Source organism: Suncus etruscus, chromosome 10 (assembly GCF_024139225.1).
Source record: "Suncus etruscus isolate mSunEtr1 chromosome 10, mSunEtr1.pri.cur, whole genome shotgun sequence".
NCBI lineage: Eukaryota > Metazoa > Chordata > Mammalia > Eulipotyphla > Soricidae > Suncus > Suncus etruscus.
Window position 1 is genome coordinate 88,295,199 of NC_064857.1, and position 25,553 is coordinate 88,320,751.

Genomic DNA, 25,553 nt, shown 5'->3' on the forward strand with positions numbered 1-25,553 from the left:
AGATATTTAGGGTTTAATTCTAGTTCTGTGATCAGGAGTGAGCTCTGTTGGTGCTCAAGGAATAGTAGGTGGAGCTGGGGATTGAACTGGGGTTGGCTGATGCAAGGCAAGTAAATTACCTCATGTACTCTAGTCCTAGAAGTAGCTATTAAAAAGCTAATCTTGGGGCCAGAGCTATATAGCACAGTGGTAAAGTGTTTGCCTTGCACGTGACCAACACAGAACAGACCCCGGTTCAAATCCTGGCATCCATATGGTCCCCCAAGCCTACCAGGAGCGAATTCTGAGAGCAGAGCTAGGAGCAATCCCTGAGTGCCACCGGGTGTGACCCAAAAACCAAAAACCAGGGCCCGGAGAGATAGCACAGCGTTGTTTGCCTTGCAAGCAGCCAATCCAGGACCTAAGGTGGTTGGTTCGAATCCCGGTGTCCCATATGGTTCCCCGTGCCTGCCAGGAGCTATTTCTGAGCAGACAGCCAGGAGTAACCCCTGAGCACCGTTGGGTGTGGCCCCAAAACCAAAAACAAACAAACAATAAAAAAACCCAAAACAAACCCCAAAAATTAATCTTTTATTTCTGGTCCACATTTAATGGTACTCAGGGCTTATTCTTGGCTCTGTGCTTGGAGGATCACATGTGGTGCTGGGGAGAGAATAAGGCAAAATAAGTGCCTTATAGAAGCAGCTATTTAGATTTATTATTATTTTTTGTTTTATAGAGATGGAGGGTTATGGCTCATACTAATCATGCTTAGACTTACTCCTGAATCTATGCTCAGGGATCTCTACTGGGGTGTTCAAGGACCATATGCATGTCAGTGATCAAACTAGGTCAGTTGAATGCAAGGCTAGTCTTTACCCCAGAAGAAGTAGCTACTTTTGAATCACTAGTCAAATTTTATGAACACTGGTAAGTGACTCCTGTTTCATTATATTATGTCCTATAAAGTCTATATTTCCTAGCATATGCATCTTGAGTGATTCATTTTCAATGAACATTACATACGATGGCTACTGGATATTTATCTAAGATCTGAGAGTATGTGCAAAAAATATTACTTAGGAAATAAACTACTGGCAAATTGCAAAAAGGCATGTTCAACTACACACATTTCCATTTATCCTGTGTTCCAAATGCCACATATTTTGAAGCTATCATCTCAATTTCATTCCAATTAACCTTCAATTAGATAAAAATTGACCATTTAGACCTACTTATTACAGAGTTTAGATGCTACATTATGAGAGGCAATTTACCAAAAAATCCAACAGAAATGTAAAACTTTGCTTTCAAAATGTTTTTTTTCAAAATGATTTTTATGGTCTCTGCTTTTAAGGCAGTATCATGGAATAGGAAGAAATGAAGGAAAAGAAAAAAAGGTGAGAGAAATTGGAGGAGCAAAAGAATGAAGTTAGGGGCCCAGAGAGATAGCACAGCGGCATTTGCCTTGCAAGCAGCCGATCCAGGACCAAAGGTGGTTGGTTCGAATCCCGGTGTCCCATATGGTCCCCATGCCTGCCAAGAGCTATTTCTGAGCAGACAGCCAGGATTAACCCCTGAGTACCACCGGGTTTGACCCAAAAACCAAAAAAAAAAAAAAAAAAAGAATGAAGTTAGCTGAATCACTAAATGATTCAAAAGGGCAAAGGCAGGAGGAAAACCATAGTGAGAAGGAAGCTCAGCTGGGGAAAGGAAGAGGGGGGTAAAGGGGAAGAGGAGAGGGAAGGAAAGGGAAGAAGAGAGGAGAGGGAGAAGGAGAGGGAGAGAGAGAGAGGGAGGAAGAAAGGGAAGGAGGGGAGAGAGCGAGCAGAGTCTTGGGACAGTTTACATTTTGATAAATGCAGTATTCCTAGTTATTGTGGCAAAGGCAGAGCTAGGATACATGAAAATTAAGAGATAACTCAAACCCTGCTACTTTTCAGACACCTCTTGTGCTTAAAAATCTTTCACCCCAGCTGTAGGAGAAGTTAACAAGTGGCCAAGCTGACAGCTTTAAAATAGCTCTCCTTTCATTTAACTCTCCCATAGGTGGGGAGAGAAGGAGGAAAAAAGCTGACACTGATTCTGAGTGCTAACTCTGGGAGGTTCTGTGTTCAGCATTCATATGATTTCATCTTCACAGCAGCCACAGGAGATAGGTACTTTCACACAGGAAAACAGCCCAAGACAGATAACTTGTTTGTTACAACATTCAAATGAACCGAATTGATGACTTTTTTTTTTTTTTGCTTTCAGAACAGCAAGGACTTTAATGGGATTAGCTGAAGTGGGTTTCCTAGGGCTTCCTGACTGACTCCTGAGGATTGGGGTTCAGGACTCTCACAGGACCAGGATGAGAATCTCAGGACATTTCTGTTGTGGGAGGGTGGCTGGCATGAGTCTGGGTTAAGGCACCATCTGCCACCATTTGAAGGCAAAGGGCATCCAGCAGATGTTGGCACAGGGACAGACGTCTCCAACTTCGGTCAGGTAGCAGTCAAAGTCATCGATGAAAGTGCACTTGAGATTCAGGAGCGGGCCGGAGAGATAGCACAGCAGTGTTTGCTTGCAAGCAGCCGATCCAGGACCTAAGGTGGTTGGTTCGAATCCCGGTGTCCCATATGGTCCCCCGTGCCTGCCAGGAGCTATTTCTGAGCAGACAGCCAGGAGTAACCCCTGAACACCGCCAGGTGTGGCCCCAAAACAAACAAACAAAACAAAACAAAACAAACAAAAAAAAGAGATTCAGGAGCTTCAGTAACTGGCAGAACCCCTTCTCCAGGCAGCATATCCCACAGATTTGGGGCCCAAATCTGGAGATGCCCAAATTATTGCCCACCACCATCATTTGCAAGCTGGGGAAGTAGGGCCTTGCAAAGAACTTGTCAGTCTGCTGACTGGCTAGAGGGTGTTTTGGTCAGCTGCCCCAGGCAGAAGACCACATTGATGATGTCGCACTCCACCAGGCCCAGCTCCCGCTTCAGCAGGTCTTAGTTCAGGTTGATATATTTCTCTACATAGTTGTTCTGCTTCCTGAGGCTCTCAATGACCATGAGTTGGTTGATGGTGCAGGCCTCCCTCCTGTTATGAAAGAACTGGTCCTCTTGGGCTTCTTCAGATAGCTGCATACTTCAATAGTTCTCTTTCTTTTTCTCTTGGAACAGTTTGTAGCAGGATCTGGGATTGGTCAGGAGCAGCTGGAAGTCCTTTTCGCCTTCTTTCTTGATCTTTGTGGGGATGAAGCACATGAACTCGTCCAGGTGGCCAACCATCAGCCAGTCAGAGAAGAGCTCCACTGAGGCCTGCACTTGCTGGGCATACAAGAAGTCTCAGAGCACCTTGCTCAGATTCCGACTTTCTTTGCAGGGGTATAAATTGCTGCCAAAGAGGATCCTGTGCAGGGGTACTCCTTTCCTTCAACCTTGACAGACAGAAACACTATCAAGTTGCTGATAGAATCCATGCTGGCTGGCTACATTGTGGTTGTTAGTAGGCTTGGTCATGCAGCCAAATCCTGGGCTCATTGAGTATTTCATAGGGAATTCTTTCATCATGAAGATGTGAAGGATGTCGAGAACCAAGAAGACAGTCTTGTGGGGAACCTGAGTGTAGCAGAAGGCTATCTCATCCTGCAGTTACCAGCCCAGGTGGTAGGGCTCCTGGTTGATGGTTTTCAGCTGGCTGCTACTCTTCTCACTCAGCTTTGTTGACCTGCAGCTCTGCACAGGTACACCTTCAGAGGTATCTGGGTGTTCCGAGTGAAGATGCAAGGAGCAACTCAGACATGACCGTATCTTTGTCTATCAGGATCTCTGGAAAGGATGGATTAGGTCTTGAGACTCTTCCAACATAGAATAGGAGATCAGTCCTGAGAAGCTGGCAGAAGGGATCTCAATGGCTTCAACATAGAAGGTCTCATACAAGTTTTCCTCAAGGGAGGCAGTCATGTGTCAGAGTCACTTTTCTAAGGCAGATTAACATGGCCCTTCTTTGCTTCCTATGCAATGGTATACAGTAGCAGCTGGTATCTCTTCAGAACGCAGCAGGGACCCTGCACACTCATTGTCATTGGGGACAGGTTCTTTATTTATTCTGGATTGAGCACCTTTACGGTGGTCTTGTATGCTTTCTGGCCCATGTTGGTGGGGCTACAGAATGGGTGACAGGCAGAATGGCAGCCCAGCTGCTGGGGCCCCACATCCAGTTTTTCTTAGCTTGCTTGTCATTAACCACCTCCATATACCTACTGCGGTAGATGTCCACATCCAGGGAGACAGCAATGCCTATGAGGTAGAACACCGAGGGATCTTCTTGACCAGGCTGATGGTAGGAGATCAGGAACTTATCCCCATCCATGTCGATGCTGGGAGAGGTCATCTTCACCATCAGATCTATGGGGTCAGACAATGGCCAGAAACTGGTACATATATACAATGGAATACTATGTAGCCATCAGGAAAAATGAAGTCATGAAATTTTCCTATACATGGATGGAACATGGAAACTATTACGCTGAGTGAAATAAGTCAGAGGGAGAGAGACAGACACAGAATAGTATCACTCATCTGTGGGATATATGAAAAATAAAAGAGAGTTTGATAATAATACCCAGAGACAATAGGACTGGAAGGACCAGCCCAAGATATGATGCTTACCACAAAGAGTGGTGAGTGTAGTTAGAGAAATAACTACATTAACAATTATCATGACAATGGTAGTGAGTGAGAGAAATAGAATGCCTGTCCTGAAGATAGGCAGGAGGTGGAGGAGGAGGGAGATGGGGGTCACTGGTGGCAGAAAGGGGGTTGTAGGGTACCTATCTGAGACCCACCCATTTCTGGGAGGGGTCTTGGGAACCGGATAATAGGTGTGACCTTACCTGCAAGACCCTCCCATTCCTGGGAGGGGTCTTGGAATAGGTAGATAAACCCGATAGCCAGGGGATTAAGAGTCTTTGCCTTTTGGCCCTGCTGGGCACTCTGAGGAAGATGGCTGAAAGAGTTTAGACGCAGGGTAGCCTGGAATGGCTGAATGCTTAAAAGGTTATGAGATAGGCCACACACACGTGGTGGCTAGGGCCTAAATAAAGATGATTCTTCCTGAAGCCTGCCTGTGAGTGCGTGATTTTGCGTTTCACCTGGGCCTGGAACTCGCCGGCTGGATGGGGGATGAAGCCACGTGGCTGGGGCCTAAGCATAAAGGCCTCCATCCATCGCCATTCAGCCCCATCGTTATTTATTTAACACAACAAATGGCGCCAATGGCGCTCCGAACTTTGACCTGAATCCTGGACCCAAGAAAACAGCGAATATGGTGAGATTTCTGCTCTTCCAAGACCCCTCCCAGGAATGGGAGGGTCTTGCAGGTAAGGTCACACCTATTATCCGGTTCCCAAGACCCCTCCCAGAAATGGGTGGGTCTCAGGTACCCTACAGGGGTATACATTTTATGACTGAAACCCAACAAACAAACAAGTTTGTAATCATGGTGCTTAAATAAAGATACAATAATAGTAATAATAATAAAAAGAATTACAAAAATGGGGCCGGAGAGATAGCATGAAGGTAAGGCGTTTGCCTTCTATGCAGAAAGACAGTGGTTCAAATCCCAGCATCCCATATGGTCCCCCAAGCCTGCCAGGAGCGATTTCTGAGCATAGAGCCAGGAGTAACCCCTGAGTGCTGCCGGGTGTGACCCAAAAAAACCCAGAACAAAACAAACAAACAAACAAAAACGGGGGCTGGAGAGATAGCACAACGATGTTTGCCGATCCAGGACCTAAGGTGGTTGGTTCGAATCCTAGTGTCTCATATGGTCCACCGTGCCTCCAGGAGCAGCAGCCAGGAGTAACCCATTAACCCCTGGGCACTGCCGGGTGTGGCCCCCCACCCCCCAAAAAAAATCCAAATTGACTGCCTCATGAATTGAGGGTAAAAAAAAAAAAAGGAAGGTACCAGGACCAAAACAGTTGTGTGAACATTGAGTGAAAATAAAATAAAAAAATGATCATACTTAAATACTAAACCCAAAGTCAACGACAACAGAATTGATACCCAATCTACAACAAGCTAGACACAGAGGGGAGCAGTTACAATAGCAGTCCAGGGGGCAAATGAGGGAGATATGAAATGCATGACGGGAACAGGGGTGGAGGGAGGACAACACTAGTGGTGGAAATGGCCCTGATTCATTATCACTATGTACCTTCAATGTTATTGTGAAAAATTCGTAATTCACAATAAAAATTATTAAAAAAAAAACCAAATTGACAATAAAGGGGGTCAAAAGTGCTTTAATACTTTTAACATGGATATTGTGCATCCTTTTCAGTATTTATCTCTGTACTCACCATAATTTGTTTTGGTGCTGGGGTTGAACTTAGGGCCTCTTACATGAGAGGCATGCACACCCAGTATTATAATAACTTTTTGTTTGCTTTTTGGGCCACACCCGGCAAGGCTCAGGGTTTACTCTCAGCTCTACACTTAGGGGTCACTCCTGGCAGGATCTGGGATTCAACTGATGCCAGCTCTGTGCAAGGCAAGTGTCGCAACTGCTGTACTATCTCTCCAGCCCTATAATATTTTTTATTTGGGGACTTTCCAAGCAGTGTTTAGGAGGCACAAAAATTCTCTCCTGGTAAAAATTTCCTGAAGGTGGGCCCGGAGAGATAGCTCAGCGGCGTTTGCCTTGCAAGCAGCCGATCCAGGACCAAAGGTGGTTGGTTTGAATCCCGGTGTCCCATATGGTCCCCCGTGCCTGCCAGGAGCTATTTCTGAACAGACAGCCAGGAGTAACTCCTGAGCACCGACCCAAAAACCAAAAAAAAAAAAAAAAAATTTTCCTGAAGGTTTGGTGCTTAGATTCAGAGTAGTTACTCAGACTTGTTGATGCCTGGTGTGCTTAAGGTCATACCCAGTGGAGATTGGTAGAAATTATATGGTGCTGAGGATCAAATTAAGGGCCTCTGTAAGCAAAGTTTACTATGCTCCTGCCCTTTCAGCCATTTCCCAGGCCCCATTACCTTTACACCAGGAAATAAAAAAACCTACCTGAAACTATCCTTTCTTCTAAATTCAAATATAAATAACTAGATTAAAAATTGTTTAAATTTTTAACATATTCACTTCATTAAAATTTCTACTAAATGTCAAATACTCTTGAGGGAAACATTTCAGTAATTTGGTGGTTGACTCATGTAGTAATCATAAGACTGACTTCTAAGACAGGTTCTATAAAGAGGATGTAAATATATATATATATATATATATATATATATATATATATATATATATATATATATATATATATTGGTTTTTGGGCCATGCCAGGTGCTCAGGGGTTACTCCTGGCTATCTGCTCAGAAATAGCTCCTGGCAGGCACGGGGAACCATATGGGATGCCATTTGATGCCACTGATCTGAACCAACCACCTTAGGTCCTGGATCGGCTGCTTGCAAGGCAAATGCCGCTGTGCTATCTCTCCAGCCCCAGGATGTAATTTTTCAAGTATATATAAATATATTCACATACCAATATTATTTTTTCAAACAATTTATATACAACCTGATATAGGAATTCTCAAAAAAAGATAGGCTTGTCCCTTATAATACAATATCCCTCAGAACAAGAATCCTAATCCATTTATATATATATATTTTGGGGGGGGGTCACACCCGGCAGCATTCAGGGCTTACTCCTGGCTTTACACTCAGAAATCGCTCCTGGCAGGCTCAGGGTACCATATGGGATGCCTGGATTCAAACCACCGACTGTCTGCATGCAAGGCAAATGCCTTACCTCCATGCTATCTCTCTGGCCCCCCCTAATCCATTTTTAAGACATAATCCATTTTAAGGGTTAAGACTTTATAATGAATCACTTGCATATCTTCTAAAAGTAACTTTTTGTGGGAGGTGGTTTTTGGACCACACATAGAAATACTCAGGAGTTCATGAGAGACTATGCAGTGCCACCCACTTGCCATGCAAATGCCTTATGCCCTGCATTATCTCTTTGGACTCCTCTCCTAAGGGTTCTAGTAGGTTGCAAATGAGATGAAATGGAAAATATCAACATCTTGAGAGCTCTTTTTCATATTTGCTATCTGTTGTTCAAACTATATATAGTTTATAGTGTGTATGGAAAAATATCTAGAATTTTGGGGACTTTTATTGAGACACTTCTGATTCATAGCCAGATAAGTCAAAAGCAGCAACAAGAAACATACAGGGTTCCACTGGTTGGCAGGGAAATAATTCAGAGGCTCATGGAGACACTGGTAGGCATTCTAGTTTACCATTTTATGGCCTTTGTGGACGACTCTGAAATGTTTGAAAACTTTTGCCACAAGACTCTAACCCCATCTTCCCCATATACTTATCTCCCTATAACTGCAAACTCCTTGCTCCTTGTTTTCTACCAAGTCTCATTCAATCATATATTCTGTCTACATAAGTTCCCTTCATAATGGGTTTTCTATTTCTCTTCTTTCTTTTTATTTTTTGTTTGTTTTTCAGGCCACACCTGGTGGCACTTGTTACTCCTGGCTCTGTGCTCAGAAATTGCTCCTGGCTCGGGGGACCACCTGGGATGCCAGGGATCAAACCTGTGTCTGTCCTGGGTCAGCTGCATGCAAGGCAAACGCCCTAAAGCTGTGCTACCACTCTGGCCCTCTATTTCTCTTCTTTTTTTTTTTTTTTTTTTTTTTTGGTTTTTGGGCCACACCCAGTAACGCTCAGGGGTTACTCCTGGCTATGTGCTCAGAAGTTGCTCCTGGCTTGGGGGACCATATGGGATGCCGGGGGATCGAACCGCGGTCCGTCCAAGGCTAGCGCAGGCAAGGCAGGCACCTTACCTTTAGCGCCACCACCCGGCCCCTATTTCTCTTCTATATTTGTCTTGAGGCCTTCCTTATTGTCCATTCAGAGCTGTATCTATTCATAAGTATATTATATTTCCTATAGACTATAACTTCCCTTCAGTTGGGGCCCACATTAAGTTCCCCTTCCCAAAATTCAAGGAGTCTTGCAAATATAGTGACTTAAACAAAATTCTAATGGTTCTGGAATTCAGTCTCTGAAAACAAAGAAATCACATGCAGCTCAGTGGAAACCACAAAGAAATGTTAGCTTGTGAAATGTGTGTGTGTGATGGTGGTGATGTTGCTAGAAATCAAACCCAGGGCATCAGGCAGGCAAGACAAATGCTCTCTATCATTGAGCCACCTAAAACAAGTAGTGGAAATCACAGGCCTCAGAATATCTACTCCTTGTATAATGTTGGAATTGTCAGATAATTCCACATACAAGGAGGATTATTTGTAAGTTTACTTTGTGTATACATCAGGACCCAAAGGTAAAGTGATCTTATTAGGCAGTGATTATTAAAATGTACATGAGGGGCCAGAGAGGTGGTACTAGAGGTAAGGTGTCTGCCTTGCAAGCGCTAGCCAAGGAAGGATGGCGGTTCGATCCCCCAGTGTCCCATATGGTCTCCCCAAGCCAGGGGCAATTTCTGAGCGCTTAACCAGGAGTAATCCCTGAGCATCAAACGGGTGTGGCCCCCCCAAAAAATGTACATGAATTTAGAGTTCTAAATTGAATAGCTTAACACACAAATTTTGAACACAAATCATCTATTACAGGCAGAAGTGAAATTCTACATCCTGCTGTGTACATATTTGCTAAGTAAGTGTATTCCAGGGAGCACAGGAAGGAAAAATGGGAAAATATGTGACTTGGGATATATACCAAAACATTGCATGTGTTTCCTGGCATGCATGTAGCCCCAAGTTTGGTCCTTGGTACCACATGGCCACTGAACAAAGCAGGATGAGCTCTGGTGGCTACAGCATCTCTTGGGAAACCCCATACCCTTAAAAGAAAGGGATGACAGAAAATGTAAACCTGCATATACTGTTTTACTGGGGTTGTGTGTGAGGTGATAGTCAGTCAGTCAGTCAGCTTTGGAGTTTATATGGCCAGCATGATGAATGAGCTGTTCTACATAAGTTTGCCTCATATTCTCTAACTTCTCCCTTCTTCCATTTTGGTGTGCAAGAAAGTTCTATTGTTTAATATTTGCCTCAGTTTCTCTAACTTCTCCCTTCTTTTTTTTTTTTTTTTTGTTTTTGGGCCACACCCGGTGTTGCTCAGGGGTTACTCCTGGCTGTCTGCTCAGAAATAGCTCCTGGCAGGCACGGGGGACCATATGGGACACTGGGATTCGAACCAACCACCTTTGGTCCTGGATTGGCTGCTTGCAAGGCAAACACCACTGTGCTATCTCTCCGGGCCCTAACTTCTCCCTTCTATCATGGTGTACCAGAAAGTTCAGTTGTCTAGTACTGCCAGTTTTGATTACAGAATGAGTCTATTGCTCAGGTCCCAGCAGCTGTTACAGCTCTGAAGAAACCCATTCAGATCTTCTCTAATTAAGAGGCCCTGTGTGCAGATGTGCCTCTTCTACACAATGGAGAAGTTAGAGGGAGGAAGGGGAGGAAAATGATGTATGTGTATGTGTGTGTGTGTGTGTGTGTGTGTGTGTGTGTGTGTGTGTGTGTGTGTGTGTGTATGGGGAGGCAACATGTGCCTCCTTTAATGAATCTTTATTCCAATGCTTGAAAAACAAAAGCAGAGCTGAGAAATGGCTTAAAGGGGTGAATGCAGGCCTCACATGCATGAGACTTTGAGTTTGAGCCCCAGAACTGCTAGGTGTAGCCCTGGGGGCCCCAAACATAGAAGATGGGGCCCTGCAGTGCACTTCTGTTGTAGTCTCGCACAATCAGGTTGAGTATCACTAGACATTGCTAGGGGACCCTCAGCAATGCTAGAATGATTCTCAACACCTGAACCTCTCAAAGGAGAGAAAACAAAAAGAGGACAGGATCTGGTCTGTTGAGGAAATTGGCTTTGCTCTTTAAAATCATCTTTACATAGACCAAAGCCCATGCTGTAGTGTACAAGGGAGAAGGTGAGGATAGTTTTCTTTGCATCTTTTCAGTTTGTCTGAGGCATGGCTGTACACATACACACATACAAAACATTCCTTTTGGTTGTCAAGTCAAGAAGGGGCCAACTGTACCTCTTAACCTCAGTTCAGTCATTAATCATAAGTGATGCCTGTATAGATCAAACATTGCCATCTGATGTGGCTATATCTCAAAGTACTATCACCGAGGGCTTGGCATCCTTACATGTTGATTCGATCTTAAACAAGAACCATTGGACATCCTTACTGGAGACACTAATCTTCCAATCTTCCAATTCTCTAGCTATCCCACTCTGCTGTTTCAACAGCCAGAGTTAGACACTGGGCATGTAAAAAAATGAAAATTCCTTGTATCACCTGGTACTCTGGTTATCAGCAAAATGACACTGGCATTCAGCAACAGAATATATCATGTTCAATACTCTTTTCTTCATACAACGGAACTTCATTAATTTTGATTTTTCTTTTAAACATAATTCATGACACCAAATAACAAAATTCAGATGGAACAGTGCAGTAAGTTACTGAGGAAAAAATTTAAAAAATGTATAGCATTGGGATTGGAGCAGTGGCACAAGTGGTAGGGCATCTGCCTTGCATGTGGCTGACCCAGGATGAACCGTGGTTCGATCCCCCGGCATCCCATATGGTCCCCCAAGCCAGGAGCGATTTCTGAGAGCATAGCCAGGAGTAACCCCTGAGTATCATCGGGTGAGGCTCAAAAAAACAAACAAACAAAAAAAAATGAGTAGCATTATGATTACATACACAAGAATGCACAAGAAAAAAAGAAATAAAGAAGACCAAATGAAAATATCATTCAGTTTTTCAATGTTTTATAATATGACGATTACTATCATGTAAAATATTAATAAATAAAATAATTCAGTGTTATTAGACTTTAAGTGCTAAATAGTTTGTGCTCTGAATAATTACACATTATTGAATTCTCCACAAATAACATGATATAATGTGTATGAAAGCACCTTATACACAATCAAGTGGTAAAAATGCATTAGATATTAATGTCCCTAGTGATTTAGAGAATTAGGCTCTTATCATATCCACTAAGTATTTAAATAGTTTAACAATAATTCACATCTTTTAGACCAACTTCTGCAAAGTATTTAAAATGTCTATTTGTTGTGTAGTGAGAAATATTCAGCATATTTGAAAGGGTAATTCATGTGCCATCAATCAAAGATGCCTTTCTACTTAAAAAGGGCTTGCTCATTTTGAAAATAAAGAAACAGTAGGGGCCGGGAAGGTGGCGCTAGAGGTAAGGTGTCTGCCTTGCAATCGCTAGCATAGGATGGACCTCGATTCCATCCCCCGGTTTCCCATATGGTCCCCCCAATCCAGGGGCGATTTCTGAGCGCATAGCCAGGAGTAACCCCTGAGCGTCAAACGAGTGTGGCCCAAAAACCTAAAAAAAAAAAAAAAAGAAACAGTAATACATCATAAATTATATCCTGGGTGAAATCTAATTGGTAGAGAGGGCATATTCTTTAGGGTGTGTGTGTGTGTTTGTTTGTTTCAGAGTTGCCATGTTGTTATAGTGTGTGTGTGTGTTTCAGAGTTGCCATGTTATACTGCCAGAGACTGTCCTATCCTAACCAGCCAAGCAGCCCTCTCAGGAGGATTTGAGATCAGACAACAATCTGCTCAGCACAGTAAGCAACTTCCTTACCAGGTGGGAAATTCTGGAGCTGTCCCACACTGACTTTTTATCATGCCCCAAAGAAACAAATGTGGCACTGAATTTACACTTCAAGTAAATGTTATCAGATAGGAGATAGGGCAACACTAGCATTTATGCTCAGGCTAATGTTCTGTTATAGTCAAATGGATTATGGTTGAATGGAATAAAATTCCCTACCACAATTCAATTGTTCATTATACAGTTTTAATGAGATTCCGCCCAGTATCACAGCAGTACTTATGTAATTACTCTACATAACTCTGCTCGCAAGGAAGGAATAAAATATCCTCATCAGGGTGCTGCAAACCAGTAACACCTCTGCAGACCTTTTCTCCCAGTGCCCTGCTGCATTTTGGCAGTCTGGGAGTGTAGTCATTTAGCAGTGGAGTTGCCCGGGTGAACAAGGTTTTAGTACTGCAGAATAATTTTTAGGGATGAAGAATGCATGCTTCTACAATATCTTAACCAAACAGTCTGTGAAAAGAAAAGAAAACTGCAGATTTTTTTTCCCTTTATTTGTTAGGTTAATTTAGGGGTTAGGGTAAATTTTAGGGTTAGGGTTAGGATTAGGGTTGGGTTAGGTTTTTAGGACTTGGGTGAGGGTTAGCTGGGTTCTTTTTAATCAGGATGATCAAGTGTCATCAGTTACTGCAGTCAGGTGGCTGCAGGTAGCTTTGCTGAAACCCTGGGGCATTTCATTAGGATAGGTGGTGAGAAAAGGGGGAGAGAATTAAAAAAAAACAATTGTGCTTGCTTCCTTTTGAAAAGGCAGATGAGAAGACTGGAGAATAAAACAGAGTTGTGTAAGAAATGTTGAGTAAGAGGTGGAGCATATGGTCTTGGAAAATGGTTTAAATTTGGGGCCTGTGTCTCAGTCCATGACTTCTGGAAACTTGAAGTCAAGATTCAGACCATGACAAGTTCCACTGAAGCCTCTGGTTCATAGTCATCACTTTCTTCTCTATTTCAGTTCTTTTTCAGACTATGAGAGGAGTAAGCCCAGTGCACACCTCAGAGGCAGGAGGAAATTCAATATAGAGACCAGGAATTTGCCCACTAGTGTGTTCTGAGGCAGGAATGCATTCAAGAATAAGTAGCAGCTCAGCCTTGTTTTCTGCTGAAGAATATTTCCAGGGAAGCAAAATTCCACACAATCTGCAGAGCCAGCACTGCATTACCAAGTTCTCCCTACTGTTATTTTTTTTTTTAATTTAAGCACTGTGATTACAAAATTGTTCATTGTTGGGTTTCATTCATAGAATGTGCATCATCCTTCACCAGTGCACCGCTCCTGCCACCAATATCTCTGTTTTCTTTTCCACCCTCCCACCACCACCCCCCACTCCCAAATGTCTTAGAGGGCATTTTTGTATTGTGTTTTTGTGTTCCTGGGGTATATCCATAAGAGTGATATTGCTGGATCATATGGAATTCAATTTCTAGCTTTTGAGGAATGACCATCTTATTTTTTTTATTTTTGGTTTTTGGGCCACACCCGGCGGTGCTCAGGGGTTACTCCTGGCTGTCTGCTCAGAAATAGCTCCTGGCAGGCACGGGGGACCATATGGAACACCGGGATTCAAACAAACCACCTATGGTCCTGGATCGGCTGCTTGCAAGGCAAACACCGCTGTGCTATCTCTCCGGGCCCTGACCATCTTATTTTTTAATAAAATGAAATAAGAATTTGAGTTCAGTAATTCCGAAAAGATATTTTAAAAATTCAATAATCCAGAATATCACTAGGTCTTCAAGGAAATAATTCTTGATCAAAAGAGATAGTACAGGAGTGAGGGTGTTCACCTTCCATGTTTCCAATTCAGACTAAAATTCCCAGCACTATACATGGTCCCCCAAGGACTACCAAAAGTGATCCCTAGGCTCAGATCCAGGGGTAAGCCTGAGCACAGCTGAAGATGACCTCCCTACTCCCCAAAGAAGAAATCAGCAAAGAATTCATGAAGAAAATGTCAACTTCATCTTACACTTGGAAGGATAAACAGTCTATTTTAGTGTCATTTTTATATAGTGCTACTCAAAGAACCAGGACCACTCGTAGTAGTGGTACAGGTACCATAGAGTGCCCGAGTTCAAGCTCAGGGTCTAACACATAGAGGCATGTGCTCTGCCACTTGAGTTGCATACCCAGCTTGCAAACTGCCTTATTTAAGGTCATGGACTGTTCCCTGTCATCTATTAGACAATCTCTTGCCTCAAGTCAGATAAGGGAGGTGTGGCAAGTGTCAAACTCTAAAGAAAGAGATGCTGAAGACCTAAGTTAAATGTCATAGTTATTGTTCAGGTATGGCAAGCCAGGATGAGTCAGCCCCCATTCCCATACAGACTGTCACCTACACAATTTGGGATGATGTTGTGGTAAGTCAAAGCTCCCATATTTCCTTGTTGAGCCATTCTTGTTCCTGCCTTTTAATATACTGATTTACTTAGGCCCTCAAGTTCTCAGTTTGTTTTGGACTAGGAAAGTATACAGGTGCAAATGGATATTACTTTTAAATCACTTGGCAGACTGTTCGTTGATAAGCACCTTGATGAAAGTTTGACTTCTTGAATAGGGTTTCAGCCTCTACCAGGCCTTCATCTCCTGGATAAATTTATTCAGACAGCTGGGTTGGAAGAAGGCTCTGGATGACAGTATATGGTTCTGTGCAAGTCCCTAGGACAGCATGAGGCAAGGAAAGATAAAAAATGTACATAATCTTAGGTCTTTTCTGAATGTCTTTTTATTGACCAGCTTTGCATCATGTGAGCTCAGCTCCATCCATTTTTCTTCTCTCATCTCACCATTACAGCTCAGAACTTTAGAATGAATCCTTGATAAAAGATAAGAAACCAGGAAACTGATATCAGCTGTGCCATCAACTGTAGACAAACCAGTCAACATCTATTACATTTCCTCATTTATAATTTAGAAAGAATGCCAATGCTGTTCTTCTCTATAAGTTTGTGTGTAAAATTGTAAAAAAAATTATGGAATCTATGAAAACATCCCACAAAGGGTTAAATAAATGCTGAGTGTTATTGTTCCTAGAGTCTTACTATTAACACACTTTTAGTGCAAATAATATCACCCATAGAGGGAACAAATGAAAGGCACAATGTGGAAACTTGCTAAGCAGTCTTCCTGTTTATGCAAGGAGTGTAAATTGTAGCTAAAGTGTGAGGTTTTTATTATTATTGGCAGAGAGGTTGGAGATGAAAAGCAAAAAGCAGAGTGAAGTGGGTGTGAAGGGCAGGTGCTAAAAAAGCAAAGAAAAATATTTGAGACTTAGTAAACTAAATGGTCTGTGGTGCTGAGCAGTGAAGTCATCCATATAATGCAAAGTAATAAACAGTGGAGACCTGGAATAGGAATTCTGATTTTTCTGTTGCTATCTGATCGAGTCTTTTCATTGATCTAATGGTTACAGGGTCAGATAGGCAGGGTCTCCAATTACAGGACTCTAATTCTGCTTCTCACTCCAAGAATGGGACTTGTTGAGAGGCAGATGATTCATATGAAGAAATAAACATCCATGATTAGTTAATGCAATCCTTGGCCAAAAAAAAGGGGTGGGAAGAGGAATCATCTTCCCCAACTTTAAACTGTATTGTAGAGCAGTAGTCATTAAAACCACATGCTATTGGAATAAAGACAGATCCTCAGATCAGTGGAATAGGCTTGATATCCAGAGATGTACCCACAGGTTTACAAACAATTTTAAATAAAGGAGCAAGAAATACAAAGTGGAACAAGGAAAGTCTCTTCAACAAAGAGTGCTGGGAAAAATGGCCAACTACACATGCAAAAAATGAACATAGACATTTCTGTAGGTTAAAAAAAAAAAAAAAAAGGGGGCCCGGAGAGATAGCACAAAGGCGTTTGCCTTGCAAGCAGCCGATCCAGGACCAAAGGTGGTTGGTTCGAATCCCGGTGTCCCATGTGGTCCCCCGTGCCTGCCAGGAGCTATTTCTGAGCAGACAGCCAGGAGTAACCCCTGAGCACCGCCGGGTGTGGCCCAAAAACCAAAAAAAATAAAAATAAAAATAATTAAAAAAAAATGAAGTCCATGAGTTGGGCGAAGCTGCCCATGGACGGGTCTGATGAAGCAGGGTAGTGGTGGAGAAATAATACACCATAAGTCAGAAAAGATATTCATCAGAGTCGGCTTGCTTTATTTTCTCATGGTCTTACTCTGCCATGTGCTGCCTACCTGTGATGTACTTTCTCTTTCCAGCCCAAAACCAGTACTTTTTCTTTATTATCCAGAATCCTACCCACCAGTGTGAGGGAAGACCTTGTAATTAAGAGGGCTTTAACATACCAAAAGAAGAGGTTAGGGAAACAAGAAGTTGGGGGAAGGGTTACACCTCTCCTTAACATCATGCTTAGAGGTCAAATCAAAATGGATTAAAGACCTTGATATCAAACGATGTCATAAGGTACAGAGAGGAAAAACATAGGCAGAACTCCATGACATTGAAGCTAATGGCATCTTCAAAAAGGAAACACCACTGTCCAAGCAAGTGGAAGCAATGATAAACAACTGGGATTACACATTAAACTGAGAAGCTTTTGCATTTCAAAGGAAACAGTGACTAGGACACAAAGAAAGCCACAGACTAGGAGTAACTATTCACCCAATACCCATCAAATAAGGGGTTAATATCTAAGATATACAAGGCACTGACTGAACTTTACAAGAAAAAAAAACAACAACTAACCCCATCAAAAAATGGGGAGAAGAAATTAACAGACAATACTCAAAGAAGGAATACAGATGGCCAAAAGGTACATGAAAAAAAAATGCTTCACATCACTAATCAGGGAGATGCAAATAAATAAAAAGATTCCACAGACACTGGCACACATCACAAAAAACAAGATCATTGCTGGCATGAATGTGGGGAGAAAAGGATTCTCATTCTTTGCTGGTGGGAATGCAGATTGATCGAACTTCTTTTGAAAACAATATGGACATTCCTCAAAAAGCTAGAAATTGTGCTTCCATATGATCCAGCAATACCACTCCTAAGGATATATCCCAGGAAGACAAAAACACAATACAAAAATACCCTCTGCACTCTTACGTTCATCGCAGCACGATTTACAATAGCCAGAATCAGGAAATAACCCAGGTGCCTGACAACAGATGACCTAAAGAAATTGTGGTCTTTCTATAGAATGGAGTACTATGCTGCTCTTAGGAAAAATGAAGCCATGAAATCTGCTAATACATGGATCTTTATGGATATTATGTTGAGTGAAATGAGTCAGAGGGAAAGGGATAGACATAGAATAAGCTCACTCATATAAGATAAACAAGAGATATTATGGTAATAATATCCATATATATCCATATAGAGATAAGGGTCAGAGGTCCAGCCTAAGGTAGGAAGCTTAAAGAGTGTAGAGTGCAGTTTAAGTAGAGAAGGGTCTACTATGCTAATAATAATTGTAACTGATCACTTTAGACAAGAATTTGGTGCTGAAAGGGGAGAAAGTGACATGCAAGGCACCACTCCATTAATAATATTGCAAACTATTGGGGGCTGGAGAGATAGCATGGAGGTAAGGCATTTGCCTTGCATGCAGAAGGACGGTGGTTCGAATCCCGGCATCCCATATGGTCCCCCAAGCCTGCCAGGAGCGATTTCTGAGCACTGCTGGGTGTAACCCAAAAACCAAACTAATAATAATAATATTAATAATATTGCAAATTACAGTGTCAAAAAGGAAAGAGAGTGAGAGAAAGAAGCAAACTGCCTGTGCCAGACACAGGTGGGGGTGAGAGAGAAAGGGGAGACATCAGTGGAAGGAAGGGTGCACTGGTGAAGGGTTGTGTACATTCTATGACTGAAACCCAACAATGAACAATTTTGTAGCCACAGGTAATAAAAACCAAGACAAATAAAGCAATTAAAAAATGGGCTCGGAGAGATAGCACAGCGGTGTCTGCCTTGCAAGCAGCCAATCCAGGACCAAAGGTGGTTGGTTCGAATCCCGGTGTCGCATATGGTCCCCCGTGCCTGCCAGGAACTATTTCTGAGCAGACAGCCAGGAGTAACCCCTGAGCAACACCAGGTGTGGCCCAAAAACCAAAAAAAAAAAAAAAAAGACTAAAGCTGGGGCTGGATAGCACAGTGACTGGGCGTTTGCCTTGCATGCTGCTGACCTGGGATGAACCCAATTCGATGGTCCCCTAGCCTGCTAGGAGTGATTTTTTTTTTTTTTGGTGTTTTGGACCACACCGGTTTGATGCTCAGGGTTACTCCTGGCTAAGCGCTCAGAAATTGGCCCTGGCTTGGGGGGACCATATGGGACGCCGGGGGATGGAACTGCAGTCCTTCCTTGGCTAGCGCTTGCAAGGCAGACACCTTACCTCTAGCGCCACCTCTCCAGCCCCTAGGGGTGATTTTTGAGTGTTAAGCCAGGAGAGACCCCTGAACACCACAGGATGTGGCCCAAAAACCATCAATCAATTTTTAAAAAAATAAATAATAAATGACTAGAGTTATCATAATGGAGCCTTTTTTTTTTTTTTTTTTTTTTTTTGGTTTTTAGGTCACACCTGGCGGTGCTCAGGGGTTACTCCTGGCTGCCTGCTCAGAAATAGCTCCTGGCAGGCACGGGGGACCATATGGGACACTGGGATTCGAACCAACCACCTTAGGTCCTGGATCAGCTGCTTGCAAGGCAAACACCGCTGTGCTATCTCTCCGGGCCCCATAATGGAGACTTAATCATCCCAATTACTCTTAAATTACTATTAAACTATTTAATAATGTAAAAAAAGGAATTATTGGGGCCAGAGTAATAGTGCAGCAGGTAGGGCATTGCATATAGCCAATCAGGTTTGATATCTGGCCTGCCAGGAATAATTTCTGGGCACAGTCAGGAGTAATCCCTGAGTGCTGGGTTGGCCTTCTAAAAGAATATACAAACAAACAAAGTAATTATTGTCAGTATTATCTATAGATGCAATAAAGCACAATCTTTATTTTGCAGGGATATGGCATAAGCAAAGGTAGATAAATTAAGAGGTCAGATTTGGGGGGGGGGTTTGGGTCACATATGCAGCGCTCAGGGGTTACTCCTGGCTCTATGCTCAGAAATTGCTCCTGGCAGGCCCAGGGACCATATGGGATGTTGGGATTTGAACCACCATCCTTCTGTATGCAAGGCAAATGCCCTACCTCCATGCGAGAGGTCAGATTAAGTGATGCCTAATGTTCATTCTTGTTCTAAACTGTAATTCTAAACTTCTGACTACATGAAAATAAGAGGGTAGCAAACCTTTTGGAGAATAATAAATACTGAAATAACAAATGAAAATAGAGTTTAATACAAATATCTGCAGAGAAAATATCAAGTATACAGGGAATGTTTTCTGTGCATAATGTATTTAAGAATCTCTAGCAACAATAGGAAGAACATTTCCCAGATAAAAAGTGTGTGAGAGAGAGAAAGAGAGAGAGAAAATTTTTTTCTAACATATAAGATATGGATTAAGAAATATATTGAATTTGAAAGAGGAAATCTCAATTTCCCCTTCCTAACTGCTTTGTTTAGCTCCATTTTAGCTCTCCCCATTCCACACTTGAAACATGCTTGCAAAGTTGTGGGCTCTTTCTGAGAATGTGAAGTTTACAATTTCCTCAAATCATGGATTCTCTCTCAGATCTTAGTATCAGAAGAAACGAAAAGATAATGGGCAATACCCAGGTAATGGTTAAATGGAGAACTTAAAAGGCTCTAAACTAGCCAGACCAAGCATTCTCTCGCATACTCTGTAACGTTCTTGTCACTTGACAAGTAACACAAAGTCCCAGTTTTTCTTCCCCCTTCAGACAAATAAACCATACTTTAATTTAGTCCTATACTAAGTTCCTCCCCACAGGAAGACTTTCCTTCTATTCTACTTCCCAATGAACTTTCCTATTTTCTAACTCTGAATCTGAGCATCTTTATTACTTAACATTTTCACTCTTGAAAATACTGAAGAACTGGGGAACTGTGGATAAAGACAGAGACCAGCTGTCAGTGCTCCTGCATCCTCTCTCTCTCTCTCTCTCTCTCTCTCTCTCTCTCTCTCTCTCTCTCTCTCTCTCTCTCTCTCTCTCTCTCTCTCTCTCTCTCTCTGTGTGTGTGTGTCTCTGTCTCTCTCTCTCTCTCTCTGTGTCTCTGTTTCTGTCTCTCTCTCTCTCTTTATATATATATCAAATAAATATAGTGTTGAGTAAACCTGCCGAGAAAGCAGTATGGGCAGAAACCGCCTGAAAAGCTAATGAAGATAAAGATGGTGCACAAATGTGCAAAGATGTATAAGCTTTGCATCAAGTTTGCTATGAAATCATGGCTGCCACATACATCATCTGTGTGACCTTGAACAAGTTAATGACCTTTCTAGGGTTCAGATTCTTCATATGTGTCATGAAAAAATATATGAATCTTTAGCTGAGATGAGTAAAATAAATAAAATATTTATAATATATTATTAGTAGCAAGCAGATATTTATCTTTTAGCAGATTGTTATTATATGTGGTAGTAGGCTAAGCATTTTTAAAAATTAAGATAACATTTATATATGATATTACATTAGTTTTAGGTGTGAGCTAAGCATTTTAAATTAATAATTAGAAAAGTGGAAGCTACTAGAATTATTAGCAAAAAGAACTGCCCCTTTCTGCAGCTTACATTGCAAATGATATCTGATTTTGAAACTTTGTAAAAAAAGGCATTTTTTGTGCATTCATTTATTTGCCTTTTGTATATTTTGCATAAAAATATAGCAAAGGGGCCAGGGAGGTAGCTTCGGGGTAGGAGAAGCATGTCTTGCATATACAAGGTCTCAAGTTTTACCCTATACTAAATGCCAACCATCAACCCAGTACCACTGGGCATAACACTAGAGACGCATGAGCACCTTTGGGGTTGTCCTGATGACAGCATTGTAAATTAGCAGCACCACATCACAGGGCCTTAGGATTCAACGCTCCAGTCTGGTTGGCCAAGTATCACAAGAAGTGACCCCTAACTCCTCCAACACTGCTCTGGAGGTCCCCAAATAATATAGCACATTTTGGGGGGTGAGACCCATACCCATGGTACTCAGAGGCTATTCTACTCTATGCTTATGAGTGACTGGTGACTGTGTTCAGGGGACCATATATGCTGCTGGGGTTTAACTATTTTCTCTTCAGCTCCTACACCAAAATTGTTGTCTTTGACCTCAGGGGCACTGAAAAGAGAAATTAAGTAACAAGAATTTCCTTACCATATTTCTTTTCCCTCCCTCCCTCCCTCCCTCCCTCCCTCCCTCCCTCCCTCCCTTCCTTCCTTCCTTCCTTTTTTTGTTTTTGGGTTACACCCGGCAGCACTTAGGGGTTACTCCTGGCTCTACGCTCAGAAATCATTCCTGGCAGCCTCAGGGGACCATATGGGATGCCGGGATTCAAACCACCAACCTTCTGCATGCAAGGCCAACGCCTTACCTCCATGCTATCTCTATGACCTCACCATATTTCTTTTGTACAGAGATATAAGCAAAGAGTCTAATACAGACCCCTCCCACCTCTTGAAAAGTAATTTCTTGACATGGCATCCTAAGCGATATCTTAAAAGAGATATGCAAGGTTTCTGTGTGCCCTCTCCAGGGACAGTCTATTCCAGCAGATGTGAAAGTGGCTTTGGCAGCTGCTCAACATCATTAAACCACGGCTGAGTCAACAGCTCTCTCAGGCTTAACGTTATCATCTCAAACCAAAAATACTAAGTATTTGACTGAGAGATGATGTCAGTGCAGAGCTTTATCAGAAGGGTTTTCTTATTGATTTTATGTGTTTTCTCGGTTAACTATCAGAAAGTCTGATCTGTATTATAAATTGTGTATGATGTTATGGAAAATTTCTGAAACTGCTTTTTTTTAAAAAGCACTGATTTTTGTGTGTGTAGACTAGCAAACCCTAAAACTTGAATGAGGTTTGTTTTTGCAAGGCACACAACTTAATTTCATTTCATGAAAAATCAATCTCTTGGCAGAAATGTATGCTTCTTATTGAGGAGCAGAATAATCATACTATGTTGCATATTCTTCAATAGGCTGTGTCTACTCTGATTATAACTAAGAATAGGTAGTAACCTCATAGTTGTTCTCATGAGGGTATAGTTGTATGAGAGATTTCAGATAGATAACTTGGACTTCCTTTGGGGTTATTTGGTGGGAAGCCCCCTACAAATGAACCAAAGATTAAGTAGTCAGTTTACACAAGGCATGTTAGAAATATCTGATAACTGCATTTATTTAGTGTGTGTGTGTGTGTGTGTGTGTTTGTGTGTGTTGAGGGAGGAGTATATGAGTTCATTCAGCAGTCTTCAAGGGTCAATCTTGGTTATGCTCTGAGGACCTTATATGATGGTGGAGATCAAACAGGTCAGCTACATGCAAGGCAAGTACTTTACCCACTGTGCTATCACTCCAGCCTGATGCTACACTTACTTAAGCCCTGGATAAGGAAGCATAATACTATCACTATAATATCACTATTTCACCTAAGAATTTGAATGTGATTCTATCATCTTTAGAGTAGATCCATTTCCAAACTATGCTTTGGTTTTCTCTAATCCTTATTTACACTTAATTGTCACAATAATCTCTAAGCAGGAAAGGTATTTTCTCTCATGTATTTATAAACCTTTACAAAGAAAATTACTTTGGGAAATTACTTCAAATGTCAAGTAACTCAAGGGACTTAATCCTGGAATTTATGCTTCTGTTTTTAATGTTTTCATATAGACACAATTTTTTCCCTTAAGACCTCTCAGTATTGAAGATACTAAATCAGCTCTCATACAAACAACCCATCAAAAGGAAAATTAGATTTTTTCTTCCTCAGTTATTTTAAATTCAACTATTTTATGGAAATACATAAAAATAAAATCAATTAAAATTAACATGATATAAGATGACATTTTCTGCTCCAAACTTTTCAACATTTCAGTTACTTAGAAACATCTCCAAAGGATGAAAAATAGGTTGAATGAGGAATCTCAAAGTCAGTCTCATTCTGTTCCTGAGTTGATGTCAACTAAAATAGCCCCTGATGTAACTACCTATGTTACAGTTTCCTAGCTATATTATAGATGTATGTATGGTGTTATATATACCTTAATATATATTCCAACATTCCAAGGCATTAAAATGATATATAATATATATTATATATTTAGTTTTTGGGCCACACTCAGCTGTGCTCAAGGCTTACTCCTGGCTCTGTGCTCAGAGATCACTCCTGGTGGAGCTTTGGGACCATATGTGGTACCAGAAATTGAACTGGGGTCTGCTATATACAAGGCAAGCACCTAACACACTATACTATCTCTTTGGCTCTAATTTTTGTTTGTTTGGGGCCACATGTGGTGATACTCAGGGGTTACTCTTGGCTATGCACTCAGAAATCTTTCCTAGTGGGTTCAGGGGATCATCTGGGATGTTGGAGAGTGGACCTGGGCTGGTCATGTGCAAGGCTAGAGCCCTATCTGCTGTACTATTCCTGTGATCCCTCTAATTTTGATTTAGTAAAAGCCTCCCTCAGGAGGCCATATCAGGTGATTCCTAGTCTAATTATTTGTGCCTAATGGTTTTGAGCTTGGGCCTACTCAAGCTGGTGGTTCTGGGCATCACCACCAAAGACATATCCAGAGAGGTTGTCTTTTCTTTTAGTTTTTTGGTTTAGGGCCACACCAAGGGGTGTTTAGGGTGTACTCTAGCTAGTGTAGGGATCACTCCGGGGTGTGTGTGTGTGGGGGGGGGGCCATTGCTAGACCAATGATGGAATCAAATAGCAATCAGAAGGATTGAATTCAGGTCCTTAGAATGTAAAGATACAGGGCTGGAGAGAAAGTACAACAGGTAGAATACTTGCCTTGTATGTGACCAGCTCAGTTTCAATCCCTGGTATCTCATATGGTCCCACAAACCTGCCAGAAATGATTCATATGGTTCCACAAACCTGCCAGAAATGAATGCAGAACCAAGAATATTCCCTGAGTACTATCTGATGTAGATCAAAAACAAAAACAAGAAAACTCAGAAAATTTAAAGTATATATTCTCCCACTTATTGCCTTGGTTTCAACAAAGTTAATTTTACGACAATATTCTTTTGTTAAAGATGCTAAATAGCACTTTTCTAGTGTGTCTCCTTTCAAATAGGCTGGAAGTTAGAAGCCTATGTGTAGCAATCAACCGACTGGGACAGTTAAAGAGAGGAAAGAGAGGGGCCGGAGAGATAGCACAGTGGTGTTTGCCTTGCAAGCAGCCGATCCAGGACCTAAAGTGGTTGGTTCGAATCCCGGTGTCCCATATGGTCCCCCGTGCCTGCCAGGAGCTATTTCTGAGATAGCCAGGAGTAACCCCTGAGCACTGCCCGGTGTGGCCCAAAAAACCAAAAAAAAAAAAAAAAAAAAAAGAGAGGAAAGAGAAACCAAGTACACATTTTATTCCTCTTGGAATCTGAGACCTGCCACTGCCGTTGTGGGGTTCCAGAGAGAGGGAGAGAATTAGATGGAAATTCACTGACCACTGGCCTGGGGAGGCCGAATTCAAAGAAGATAAAACAGAAAATAGATATAAAGCAAGCAGCATTTCTCCTATGCTTTATCTCTGTCTCCCTCCCCTCCCTTCCCCCCGTAAGCCAGCAGGCATTATTCTGATCAGTATTCTGGGCCCCCCAGCAAAGGTCCAAATTTTCTTTTTATATCCGCATGACAAGGGGCATGTCCCGGGGTGTGTCCAGTTCAACAGTTCAACAGTGGGGTTATTCAAGTCCAACTGCCATCCCTATATTGACTTCAGATGATGTCTATGCAGGGAGGGGAGTA

General features: G+C 42.1%; 1 protein-coding gene and 1 pseudogene across 4 annotated transcripts in view; both read right to left on the minus strand.

Moving 5' to 3' along the window:
* The window catches only part of FRMD5 (FERM domain containing 5), a 383,704-nt gene that overhangs the window by 87,288 nt on the left and 270,863 nt on the right, over positions 1-25,553 (minus strand). The gene's annotated exons all lie outside the window — the stretch shown is intronic.
* Positions 2,386-25,553, minus strand: part of LOC126020820 (protein-arginine deiminase type-6-like) — a 94,274-nt pseudogene continuing 71,106 nt past the window's right edge.